Below are 13,095 nucleotides of genomic sequence, written 5' to 3' on the forward strand. Positions count from 1 at the left end.
TTTTTTCACTTCATTTGACCTTAAGAAATCTGAAAGTATTATGTAATAATGAAACCAGGATTTGAAACTTTTCAATTTTGAGTTAAACTAAATAAACACCCGAAAAGGTTTATTTTTCCACATTTTGTTTCATTTCTTCATCTACAAATTTTATTAAAAAGTTGCCGATATTAATATTATTATTCAAAATCATGGAAAATCGTTGTTAACAATGAACTGATCCTTTGGGAATCAGTAGAAGCCAAAATTGAGCTAAAAATTTTCGATAAAAATGGCTGCAAAGTTAGCACTGCCTCTTTACTTGAAATCCTATTTTATTTTACAACAAAGAGTCTCCCTAAAAGTTTTCATAGGCTGTTGAACAGATCTCGACGAGAGGAATTGAAATATGCCAAACAAATGTGTTCAAGCGCTGGAAATTTTGGAGAAAATTTGAAAAATGTGAATTTTTGCTTTCCAATCCAATCCAACAATTGAAATAATTTTAAATTGTCGCTCTTTATCGATCTACTTCAGTTAACCAAAAATTCTAGCCTTAATTAATTAGCAAATTAATTGTTGTCAAAAGGGCTGGTGGTGGTGATGGCGCGGGAAAGGCGCAGCCAGCTGGCGTGGCGTCTCTTGTCTCGCGACTGATTGCGCGAGAGCCGGCTGGCCACTTTGCGAATGTACACGGCGAAAGTTCAGCCGCAGTGCAGATACAAAAACACGATAGCGAGAGCGCGCGCGGGGCCGCCGAAACAAAAGTGCCAGCCATGAGCCACGAGCAGCTCTGCCAACTTTTCGCTCACTCGCTCCTCGCAATTCGAGCTGCGCGCCGCACAGGTAGTCACCTGCTTTTATCGCCTCAGGAAGAAAACGGAGCATTTCGCCTGCCCCAAACTTTTTGTTTCCTTGTTTCCTCTGCCACAAACACACACTGCAGTCGCAATAACATCGAATCTGGAGTTGCTTTTTTGGGGAGATTCAAAGAATTTTCGGATGAAAATGAAAATTATTTAAAGATAAGAAAAACTCGGGAGTCAATCAAATGTTTTTTTAAAAAAAAATTGATTAAAGCCAAAATTACTTGATTTTAAAAGGAATTTAAAAGAGGCAATTTGTCATTTTCAAATTTTAGAGAGAAAAAATATTCCTTAATACACATTAAATTGGTCATAAAAATTAATGAATTGAAATGTTTTATTTTAAAATTTACATTTGACCTACAATTGTTCCTTTATTTGCACTAAAAAAAACAGATTCCTTATTCAGAATTGCGTAAAAATTTTAATAATAAATTTATTCAATTGGTTGCTATTTTCATTAATTAAAAATTGAGCAATTTAAATTCTGCGCGATGCGCGATGGATTTGAAGTTTGTTTTTGATAATTTTGGCTGCCAACCACCATAGTAAAAATATTAAGTATACTACAACTAACATAAATATGATTAAAGTTTTAATATTCTAAATAATTTAAATACAAGAACAAAAACAAACAATAAATTATTGATTGTTGGTTGTATGGAGAGATTTTTGGCTCGACCAATTTATTTTTTTGTGGAATTTGAAATATTTTCCGCTACTATGTAAAAATTAGTTTTCAAATTTTTCCCTATTGCTCAGAATGGTGTGTGAAATCTGAGGCAAATTTCCCTTGTGACGAGATATTTTCTCATTTTTGAAAGGGAGACAGTGACAAACGCTTGATCTTTTCGAAAAAAATCTAAATAATATTTAAATAAATTTTCAGAAGGTATCAACCGTTTTTCACCTGCTTCCTGAGGCCAAGAGTGCAACAACAACGGAATCCAACGCCAAAACGAAGTGTGGTGGGCGTTGTCCGCGATATGACAACAACACGAATTTACCTGGTGCCAGGTGAAAGAGAGAGAGAGTGTGTGCAGCGTGGCCAGCGACCGCGAGTTTGAGCACCGACTGAAGAGCCACGCCTCTCGGCACCTGCGACCCACCGACCGACCGCGACTCCTCTCGCCGCGAGCCTCCGCGCCACGACTTTTCACGCGACCTTGGTCATGGTGACCTGACAAAGTCACGTGATCGTTAACTAGCTGTACCATACATTGTTGCTGCGGCCGAGGAATATATTTTCTTTCGCCTTGCGCAAACGTTTATTTCCAGATAGATAACCAGACCGAATGATAACGCAATCGACGAGCAGGCACGAAGACGTGAAGCGTTACTAATTTTCTTTATAGCCGTCGATTCAAGTGGATAAAATTTAAAAAAATTAAAGATTGCTAAAGTAGATTGATACTTGAAAAATAATGTTGATAAATTTTTTTAATTGGGCCAAATTTAGAAATTTAAGTGGTATTTTTGCATAAATAAAGTGGGTTGATGCAGGGTGACAATTGAAAATTAATAAAATTTTAAGATGCCATTGATAAAAAAATTTGAATTGAATAAAAAAGACATTTCTACAGTCTCCCAAAATTTCCAGAGTTCATCCACATTTTCTTGGAAGATTTTGAATCATCTCGCCGAGATGTGTCCAACAGAGTGTAAAAATAAAATAAAATATTAAAAAATCCTCTTTAATAGGCCCCTTTACAATTATTTTAAATATTTTAAATCTATAACTGCATTTTTAAGCAATATAATGTTATTATCGCTTTTAATTAACACCATATTTTATTTAAAAACATATATTAAGAATACTTATTGTAATATTTTTATTTAATTAAATTTTACCGAAATTTTTGTTGTATATATTATTTAAATGTACATTCATAAAAATCACCACATCATTTTCAAATTTATCTTTAAATATTGACTCAATTCCATTGAAATCAACTGAAGCAATTTCTATCCTTCCCTCTTCTGGCGCTTTGCTTAAACTTCCAATTTAATCACAATGGCCGTCATTGTTTATAATTGATTCAATATTAAAACAATGTTAACCAATTGTAGTTTAAACTTTGAACATGATTTTTCAAATTTTGATTTTCTGCTTAGGAAATACAAATTGTATTTTTAAAACTTTGGCTGTTGAGAAAAATTGTATTTAGCATTTCATTTTGCTGGCGTCTTTTCCGCGTCGGATTTGGGTCATTCAGAAAAAAGCACTCGCTTTTACAAACGCAAATCCAGTGAAATGCGCTCGTTAAACTCGTCAGCAGGCGATTTGCATGATTCGGAATAATGGCGTGTGTCTTGAATAATGCAAACAAGCAGCGCGTTGATGAGTGAGAAAATGCGGGGCGGGGGCCTGCCTGCTGGCCTGCCGGCCGAGCGGGGGCCGCGCGTTATCCGTCCCTCGAGGGGCATCACGCCCCAAACTGCCCGGAACAACCATATTGCTTGTGCCGGTCTTAATCTTTAATCGCGTCCCGCGCACAGCCACAACCGCATCGTTTGTCCAGGAATTCTAGCCATACGTTTCGGCAATTGCATGGGCAGAGAAATCCAGCAAGACCACCGAAAGGCAGCATTTTGGACATGTCTTTCTTCTCCCATCGGCCAGTATAGCGGCGCCAATGGACCAACAGCTTCAGCAAAAGGAGAACAAATTGTTCATTTTCATTGAAATGTCATTCATTTTGAATTATCTTATTAAAATTTGTTAATTTTCGTAAGAAAAACTGTATGATACCGTGTATCAGAATTATATAAATGAGCAGGGTTTTCAAAACTCGCATTTTTCCGTAAAGCATGCATCGCAAAATTCAGTTTTTGAAAAATTTGTCTAAAAGAAAATTCAATAATTAAAAATAAAAATATTACTAAGTTTCGCAATTTTATTTTGTAATGTGTTTTTAAGTTGTCCCATGACAAGTGTGAACATTGCAGAAAATTTCATTGAGATGGGTTTTTTGTTTCTAAAGTATTCCACTTTAAAACTCGAAAATATAAATTTTGCTATTTTTGCAACTCCAAATCTCGGGCTCTAAGCATCAGAAGTGCAAAAACTAACCACAGTTGGACTCGTCTCAACCTCCTTTGACGAGCTGAGGGTTTAGGGGGTGCATACACCCTTCCTCTTTTATCCTAATTTCTGCAATTTTTAAAATATGTTCGTGGCGCAGCTCACTGATGCATCTTTAAAGCTGTATGTCAACTTAGGGGTGGAGAGCAAACACCCTTTAACCCTTCAGCTATTTAGAGGAGGTAAGACGAGTCCGACGGTGGGTACTTTTTGCAATTCTGACCGTTAGAACCCGAGATTTGGAGGTGCAAAAATATCCAAATTTGAATAATTCCTATATTCTCATTTTTTTGGCTTTTTTTGAACCTCTAAATTTCGGGTTGTTAGCATTATAATTGCAAGAACAAGAACTACCCATCTTTAGACTCGTCTCAATCTCCTCTGACTAGCTGAAGGGTTTAGGGGTGCTTACCCTCCATCCTTAAGATGCTATACGTCATCAACCCCCCAAAAAAGAGAAATTTTATAATTCTGGATTTTTTTAATTAATTTGCATTTAACTTAGGGACGCGGTGGTAATTTGGAAGGAAAAAATATTTTCATCGAAATTATAGCAATGGGGTTGAAAGGGGATGGAGGTAGGCACCCCTTAATCACTTTAGCTGCTTAGTGGAGATTGAGACAAGTCTGATGGTGGGTAGTTTTTGCAATTTTGATGGTGAGAACCCGAGATTGGGAGGCGCAAAAACCCAAAAAATCATATCTCATTCATTTCAAATTGTGGACTCAACCTTGGGAAGATTCTCACTCAAGAGAAAATATGAGAGCATTGCATAAAAATTAATTTTCGTCTGTCAAGGCCTTTTCCGCTTTTCTCCAATTGAAATTCGACGCCGGCGAGTGGGACAAAGAGTCGTCGGCGGCGGCGGCGAGCAGGCTGATTTGCTCGGCGGCATCTCCGGTTTCCAATTTGCAGCAGCTCTTTGGTGCCGGATTTCATGCGACACTGCCTCCTCAAATTATACACGCCGAGCGGGCGAGCGAGCGAGCGAGCAAGCGAGAGCAGACACGGAACGAAACGACATTGTGTCACCAGAAGAGAATCGCTCCCCGGAAAAAGATTGTTGAATGGAACTAGTAACTCTCTCTTTTGTGCAGGATTAAATCATTTTTTGTTTGTTGCTCTGCATGAAGACCATTTTTTATATTTTAAACTATAGATTCCTAAATTTCCCATCGAAAATTATAATATTTTCTTTAAACCAGTCGTTCGTTAGAAATTTAGTCCCTTTAGAAAATCAAGTAATATTGAGTGACTTGAAATTTAATCTCGTCAGCGCAAGAAATATAGTTTTTGCCGTTTTTTTACGACGTGCAGAAGTGTCAGCAGCTTCCCGTTTTAGTGCCGAGATGAGTTTTAAAAATCACTCTTGCTGTGCGGCGCGCTCTCGAGTCTTAAGTGCAAGGTGGGCGTGCGTGCAAAAGTAATTGCACGAGTTTATGTAGTCCATAAAAGCGGCGGAGCATTGGGCCGGGGGACGCATTCGTCGGTCGGCGGGCGGGCGCAGCTAGTTAGCCGGCCGGCCGCACAATAAACCTCAATTTCCAACGCGCAAAAGATAAAAATAAATTCCTTGCCAGCCAAAAAGCCGGCCGGAGCACTGAATTTTTCGTATCATAAAAGCTCGGCGGCGGGTCTCCTGCTTTTTTCCTTCCTTGATTTGGGTTGCGAGCCAAATATTCATTAGTGCGCGACGCTTGGCCGCTTGCCTCGGCTAGCGAAATAATTAAAATTCTGCGCTGCAGCCCGCACTATATGGGCGAGAATAAAATATATACGTGTCCAAGATAAATAGTGCACGCGCGTCCAGACTCCAGACTGCTCTTGCCTTGTTTTCCACCCTGATTAATGTGCCCCGGCCGACAATTGTGAATGAACACGCCGCCTTTGGCCGCACACAAGACGATATATTTTTCAGGAGAGACGCCCATCAAATTTAACTTGATTGGCTATAAAAATAATTAATTATTTTAAATTTAATGAATAATAATTTTCACAAAATATGAGAGTTTTTTAATTTGTTTTTGTCACGCGACCTGAGGAAGGTCGATTACAGGTAAGGGTGAAAAATCGTGGCCGAGTATCGCCAAAAGTGCTTGAAAGTACTGAAAAAGCATTAATAACCGGCCTCGGAGCGGATCTCAGGTCAGGGTACCCTGGAAAAGGTCGTTAGGGTACCGCAGGTCAATCCCCGTCCAAGATCTGTCTGATCAGGGGTCGTGGTCAACAGTCGAACAATCGGCCGAATTTAAAAAAAAATATAGAACAATTTTTTGAAAAATTTTACATTTTCGGAAAATTAGCCGAAAACAATTCTTTAAAATTCGAAAAATAGTCCGAATTTGGAAAAATTAACACGGAAAGATGTAGCTTACCAAGAGGCATCGATTGGGACCCCAATTGGCATCGTCAGGCTCATAGGGCCCCGCCTGGGCCCCCAAAACAAATATTTGTAATGTCACAAATATAATTATCTAAACTTTAAAAGTAAATAATTCGGCTGCTATGGACTGTAGAGTGAAAAACCAAAGCTTTTCAAACTCGCCGTAAAATTCTGCGTCTTTTGAGCTCAATATTTAACACGAGAAAATATAAAAGAAACTTTCTTTCTAGTTTTAACTGTGGAAATCTCCATAGATGGTGTCTATGGCAGCCCCTAGAGCGTTTCCCGAGCAGCCAAGTAATTTGTATGCAGGCTGCATTAGTAGCGAGCAGCGCAAAAGTAGTGTATTGAATTCATTCCTCATTCGTGTCTATGTACGGAGCGGAGGAGCATTGCACGCATTTGCATGCACATAAAAAAGGGGCGGCGCCGCGCGTAATCTGCATGTGCTCCCGTTTTATCATTTCAAAATGCTTTCCCATTCAGAGCGGAAAAACGCCGTTTGCATGCGGCTCTTTGAGTGTGCAATCAGCGCGTTTGCATCCTTCTTCAAGATGCGAACTGATTTTCCTTGGAAAAAAATGCTTCATTTTATTTAACACGGAGAGCAAATCACTAACAACTGAACAGTAATTTTAACTCTTGGCTTTATCAAAGTAATTATTCAGATTTTTCCATTAAAGACAATCTTTGACCAAGTTTCCGTGCACACCAATCGATTCCTGAGGGTCGAATTAGGTAGAGTGGATATTTTTCCTACCAAAAAGTGTAGCGCGACGTGCAAAATTTTTTCCGCCAAAACAATATGAATGCAAAAAGTGCGCATGCGTCAGAAATGGCTGGATCTGACAAGGAAGTCATTCGTAGAAGTGGTCTCTCTGCAAGTGCTCAAACCAGCTCTCACGCATGCGCACATCTGTTTTGGCGGTAAAAAAGTTCTTATTGTGCTACGCATGTCGCGCGGCACTTATTGGTCGGAAAAATTTCCATTTTACCTAATTCGACCTTCAAGAATCGATTCGTGTGCTCAGAAACTTCATTAAAGACGGTCTTTAAATTTAATCTTTTTGCTGTTATTAAAAATTTCCTGATTCAGATTTTAATTCCTTTTTGAGCAATGATTTGAATCCCATATTTTGGTGCTAATCAGACGTGAAGGTGGATTTTTGATTGTGTTTTTAAGCTTGAACGCGAGTGCATCACTTTTGATCCGCGCGTCTGCTGTGACGTGGAGAGTAATTACAATTGTCGGCGCGGCTGCTGCAGTGCAGTGTAGCGTCAATTCAAATTAAAAAGCAAGCCACTTGATGCAGCAATTGTGAATACATTATGCTCCTCTGCTCTTCTCTGAATGAGTTTCAGCAGTTCTCTTTGAAGGGCGACATGCAGCCGCCAGCGCTGAAAATGCACCACACTCGTGTCTTTGGCGAAATCATTTTCAAGCCCTTCCCTCCTCACTTTTTACAGCCGCTCTCCCTTTGACGACTTTGCCTAAATTAATTTTAAACCCATTACACATTTGCTTCGTAAATTTTTAATTCAAAGAGCATTTGAATGAATAATTAAATAGACAATTAAGGAGCTTTTGAAAATAATTAGCACTTTTAAAACTATTTTTTCTAAATTTCGACTTCGCGATCACTTTCCTCCCGTGACCGGATTCGGGAGAATTCCGGTCACAATTTACAGGATTTTTAATTTATTCAAAATTAGGTTCTGTACCGTTAATGTTAGAGTTTATCTTTCTCAACCCCATTCCAAAGCAACGGCCGGGTACCAAGCCAAAAATCCGGTCCAAAGGGGATCTGCAGGGGCCCCTCGACCGAACTCCTTCCCTATCTCCCCGTGTAAAAAAACCGGCAAAGTTGCGAATTTTGGCGAAAAAACAGAGCAATCGACGCGCTGCTTAGTCGCGGAGAAGCGTAATTTTAAGTCACAAACTGAATTCCGGGCCATAGGTGAATTTAAAAAAAAAAAAATGAAAAAAATACTTCAAAAAGCGCAGATTTTGGGGGCGTCGGTTGGACTTGTGGAGGCGGGCGGTGGTGGACAAAGACCTGAAAGACGCAGAATTTAACGGCGAGTCTGATAAACTTAAGTTTTTAACTCTATGACCATAGTAGCCGAGCTATAAATGTTTAAAGTAAGAAACGCGATTTTTGACATTTGACATTTTTGTTTTCGGGGCCCAGGCGGGGCCCTATGGGCCGGGTGGCACCGATTTTATTGCGAGTTCACTCGTGTTCAGTTTTTCAAAATTTGACAATTTTTCCAATTTAAAAAAATTTCGCTCATAAGTGGAAATTTAAAATGGTTTTATTAAATTTAATAAAATTCAGCCGTTTGTCCGATCTTGAACCATGACCCCTTATCGGACAGGAGTTTGAGTGGGCTTTTTCTCGGGATACCCTAACGACCTTTTTCAGGGTACCTCGACCTGAGATCTGTTCCCAAGCCGGTGTTTATTTATTTTTCATTACTCTCGAGCACATTTAGCGATAATCGGTGGCAATTTTTCATCCTTGCCTGTCACTGACCTTCCTCAGGTCGCGCAGCCCGAGGACTTCTTTGTGGTTTTGCCAAGCTGGTGCGAAGCTTCCGCCAATTGTTTAGTACAAATGAATAATAATAATCAAACCCCTCTCTTATAGTAAAAAAATGTATATTCGAAACAAATTCGGCCCAAATTGAAGAGGAGAGGAATTTTTTGCTGCGTGTGCGGCGGGCGAAAACGACCGTCGAGTTTTCCGATTGGCGGGCTCGAATTAAACGAAAAAGCAGCGCGGCGGTGGTTCGGTCGGTGGGTCGGTCGGTCGGGGGTGCAGAGGGTGGAAATTGGGCGCGTGTCGCAGGGACGAGGAATCACATCACACGGTCAGCAGGCAGAACATCCCGCCGCCGCTGCCGCCGGTGCTGCCGTTGCCGGTGCCGCCGCCGGAGCAAGCAAGCAGTCTGCTTTTTCGTTTTCGCTCTCTGCCTGCACGCTCGGCTAAACAAACCCCCTCTGCGCTCGCCTCCCTCGTTTTGCACCCTCGGATCGTCGGCTGCCTCTGTTGCTTTCCACCTGCAAAATCGAATCGTATGCCGCTGCTTCATTTGCCATTCTAATTTTCTGACCGGCGTGTGCGGTTTGTTTGCGTGCTCGACGCCACCGAGCTTTCTTGTCCTCTTGGCTAGCAAATTGTTTGTCTTTCTAAGAACGTAAAATTGGAAATTGGTAGCAAATTTTCAAAATTTTGCAAAAATTGCAAATTAATCCAGAGTGAAAATAATTATTTGGAGCTGCTTAAGATAAAATTCAGTCTAAAAAAAACGCAATTTCACAATTTATTTAAAAAAAAATTAAATTGCACTTTTTTCAAAAGATTGAGCTATGAGCTTTTAAATGAAGTTAATCAAACTGATCGAAATACGAAACTTAATTGTACTGTAGAGAAAAGGCTAAAAATATTATTAGCTTGAAAGGGGAATAATATTTTTTTTAGAAGCAAGTCTAGATTACCGGAAAAAACTGCTAACTTTCATTTCAAGCCTAAAAATAACCATTCACCAACAAGCTGATAAAGCAGAATATCCTGCAGCCAATTTAAAAGCATCGAATGTTGGCAAAATCGGCAGAAAAAAAGAAGTCTTTCAAATGGTTAATAGCAACAAGAAGGAAGAAAGAGAGACGATCGACCTTTTCCCTTTCAACTTCTGGCACCAAGTATTTTTTTTTGTATTCCCTGCTCTCACTCTGGCAAGTCGCACAGAAGTGGAAAGAAATAATTCTCGAGAAGCAAGAGCGGGCTCGGATCTGACTCGGCGGCTGATTCAGTCGCGACACAAGTTTTGCCCGAAATTTGGTCCTTTGTGCGCGCGCGGCTTGATTGTTGCCCGCGCGGCTCCACCATTTGTCGACACTTTCGCACTTGTTAGATGAATCGCCCTTCCTCCATCCTGCGCGCCGCAAACTTTCTTCCCTCTGATCAATCGAATTTGCTACTGACGCGGCGCAAACTTTTGCGCTTGCTTAGCCGGAAATTATTTTGACTCCCCGCCACCGCACGCCGGATCAGATTTTCCACACAGAGCAGCGATGCTTTGATTTTAATGAGGGAGGGAGAGAGGAGGGAAATAAAATATCAGAAAGGAAAATGCTGAATGTGATCTTTGTACAGTGCGACAGCTGAAAATTATTTAAATTGTTGGATGCAATATAAGAAAATAGGATTTCAAGTAAGGAGACAGTTCTAGTAAGGAGACGGTGTTAACTTTGCAGCCACTTTTGTAAAAAATTTACAGTGTTAATTAGGTCAATTTTGGCTTCAATTTGATTCTTAGGGATGTGTTCATGCATTGGTAACATGGAATTTGCAATATCAATCTTCTTTAATCCATCAAAGCCACGCAAAGGTGTAAGCTTCTTAGAAGCGGGAAAATAAAACAAAGTTTGTTTGTGGCTTCGAGAATTGAACAACCACTTAACGGTTTTTTTAACACACATAGTATTATTAATTAATTAAATTTAAATTTAAAAAAAGAACAAAATTTATTTTAAATAAGAACTTGTTAAAAATAAATAACTTTTTTATTCTCAGTGTCTGCAGGAAAGACGTTAACTGACATGGATTCGCATGCATTTATTCATAGAGTCGGCAACTTTTTCAATTTAAATTCATAGCTATGTGGAAACAATAGGAAAAGTCAGCGCACCGCGCGCGTATTAACGACGCAAGAGGGAAACGAATTGCACAAACACACATTAGAAACAATTTCTTCTTTTCCCGTTATTTATATCAAGCAGGCAAAAGAGAGAAAAAGAACGAAAGTTTCGATACGGGCGAGTGACGCAAGACTTTTTCCACGAGTGTGTGTCGTGAGACGAAAATCGGAAAACGGCCGCGCCTATCTCGCCTTTCATCGCCGCACAGACATGACCGTTTCTCTTTTTCTCTTAGTTTGCATTTTCCTTATTGCCCGCTCATGGAATTTCCCACGAATCTATTAATGTCTATTGATTTTCCTCAAACATACAATTTTCTCGTTTGCAGCATTTTTTTAATTTTCAAAATGGCAAAATTAAATGGTTTTAGGAATTAATAATTAAATCAATGGTGCAATTTTCAGTTTGTGTGCTGAAAGCAAAGTAACAATCGGTGTATAAGCTGTAACCGTTAATTTTATGATATAAAATGAATTTAAATAAAATTAAAACCTTAAAATATATTAAAAGATGTTTAATTTCCGTTTTTAAATATTTAAATTTGCATTATTTGTGTTTGTTAATCAGTGCATTTAGGCGTGGGCGTATTTTGGTGTGTTTGCCCAAGGGTACCGACTTCATTTCCTCTTTTCTGCAGGCGAAAAACCTTATCTGGCAAATTTATCTGGGGCCAGCTCTCCTCCCCGTGCGCCTTTCTGTTTGTGTGTCGAAATGAATAGCCATCAATCTCCAGAGAGAAAATCATACTTCATTTTTGTCACTGTCAGAAAGTTGAGCTGCTAAAGAAAGAAAGAAAATAAAGGAATGGTGGGAAAGAAAGGGGTTGCGGGTGCGCCACCAGAAAAAAAACGAAAACTGCGCGAGGCGGAAAAAAGAAATATTGCGAGAATCAAGTGAAAGGAAAATCCGTGTTAAATCTTTTTACTAATTTATTAATTAGTCTAGACTTGACTAAATTCTTTTATGATTGCGTAAGCAAAAGTTAAAAATTAATTTAGAATAACTAAATACAAAAACAAAAATCCTCTACTGCACTCTTGTAAAGGAATTTTTAAAATTGCCACCTTTTTTGCAGTTGTATTTTATATTCAAAGTCAGAGCAGCCATTTTTCCTGCGATTTTGACACGCAAAGAGATCCAAAAGCGTGCAGCATCATAAAAATTCCAGGCGAGAGGGCTTTCGAAAAGTATTATTTGAATTTGCCGGGTGAGCGTTTTCTCACCTGAGAGGCCAAGGCGAGACTCTCTCTCTCTCTCTCTCTCTCTCTCTCTCGTCGGAAAAGAAGCAAACTCGCGAGAGAGCGGAAGAGAGCGGGAGAGAGAGCATTGTGTGCGTGCCGAGAGTGGTGCAGCGTGCGAGCAAAGAAGGCGCGCGCGTGTGCATTCAGCCGGGGATGAGCATCACTTATTCAAACGTCTCTCTTTTCTTACCCGTTTTGCCCGCCCTGTTCAAACACGGCCCGCGCGCGAGAGCAAACAATAATTCGCAACCGGCTCCGCGCTCATTATACGCGGCCGCGCGCGTTTGTCCCTCAAACCGAGAATGTGGCTGCCTCACAACGAGCTAAACACTGTTTTTTTATCTTTAATTTTTTAATTTGAAATTTGAAAAGGCCAGTTATGTGATTTTCAGTTTAATTTTTTATTAAAGACAATCTAAGACGAAGTTTCTGAGCGCACCAATCGATTCTTGACGGTCGAATTAGGTAAAGTGGCTATTTTTTCAGACCAAAAAGTCCAGCGCAATGTGTCAACTTTATTTCCCGCCAAAACAATATGAATGCGAGAAGTGCGCATGCGTCAGAGCTGGCTGGATCTGACAAAGAAGTCATTCGTAATACAGGTGGTCTCTCTGCAAAGTTCGCAAGGCGTGCTGCACTTTTTAAGAAATCCACTGTAACTATTTCGACCCTCAAGAATCGATTAGTGTGCTCAGAAACTTCGTCGATGACGGTCTTTAAAATTTACAAGGGAAAACGTTTTAATAATAATGATGTTTTAATACATTGAATAAAAATAGGGATTCGGCTACGATCTGAGACTTTCATTAAAGATGTGCACACCGCATTAATATTC

The 13,095-nt window shown here is 39.8% G+C and overlaps 1 protein-coding gene across 35 annotated transcripts in view; it reads right to left on the bottom strand.

Annotated features, from left to right (window-relative positions):
- The window catches only part of Glut1 (Glucose transporter 1), a 97,856-nt gene that overhangs the window by 34,654 nt on the left and 50,107 nt on the right, over positions 1 to 13,095 (bottom strand). Inside the window, exon 1 of one of the 35 annotated variants that reach the window (XM_065491389.1) lies at positions 1,853 to 1,975. The exons of the other annotated variants lie outside the window; for them this stretch is intronic. The gene's annotated coding sequence lies outside the window, so the exon portion shown is untranslated. Of the gene's footprint in view, positions 1 to 1,852; positions 1,976 to 13,095 lie in introns of those variants that run through there. 35 annotated transcript variants of the gene reach the window in all.

Source organism: Cloeon dipterum, chromosome 4, assembly GCF_949628265.1.
Source record: "Cloeon dipterum chromosome 4, ieCloDipt1.1, whole genome shotgun sequence".
In the NCBI taxonomy this organism is placed as follows: domain Eukaryota; kingdom Metazoa; phylum Arthropoda; class Insecta; order Ephemeroptera; family Baetidae; genus Cloeon; species Cloeon dipterum.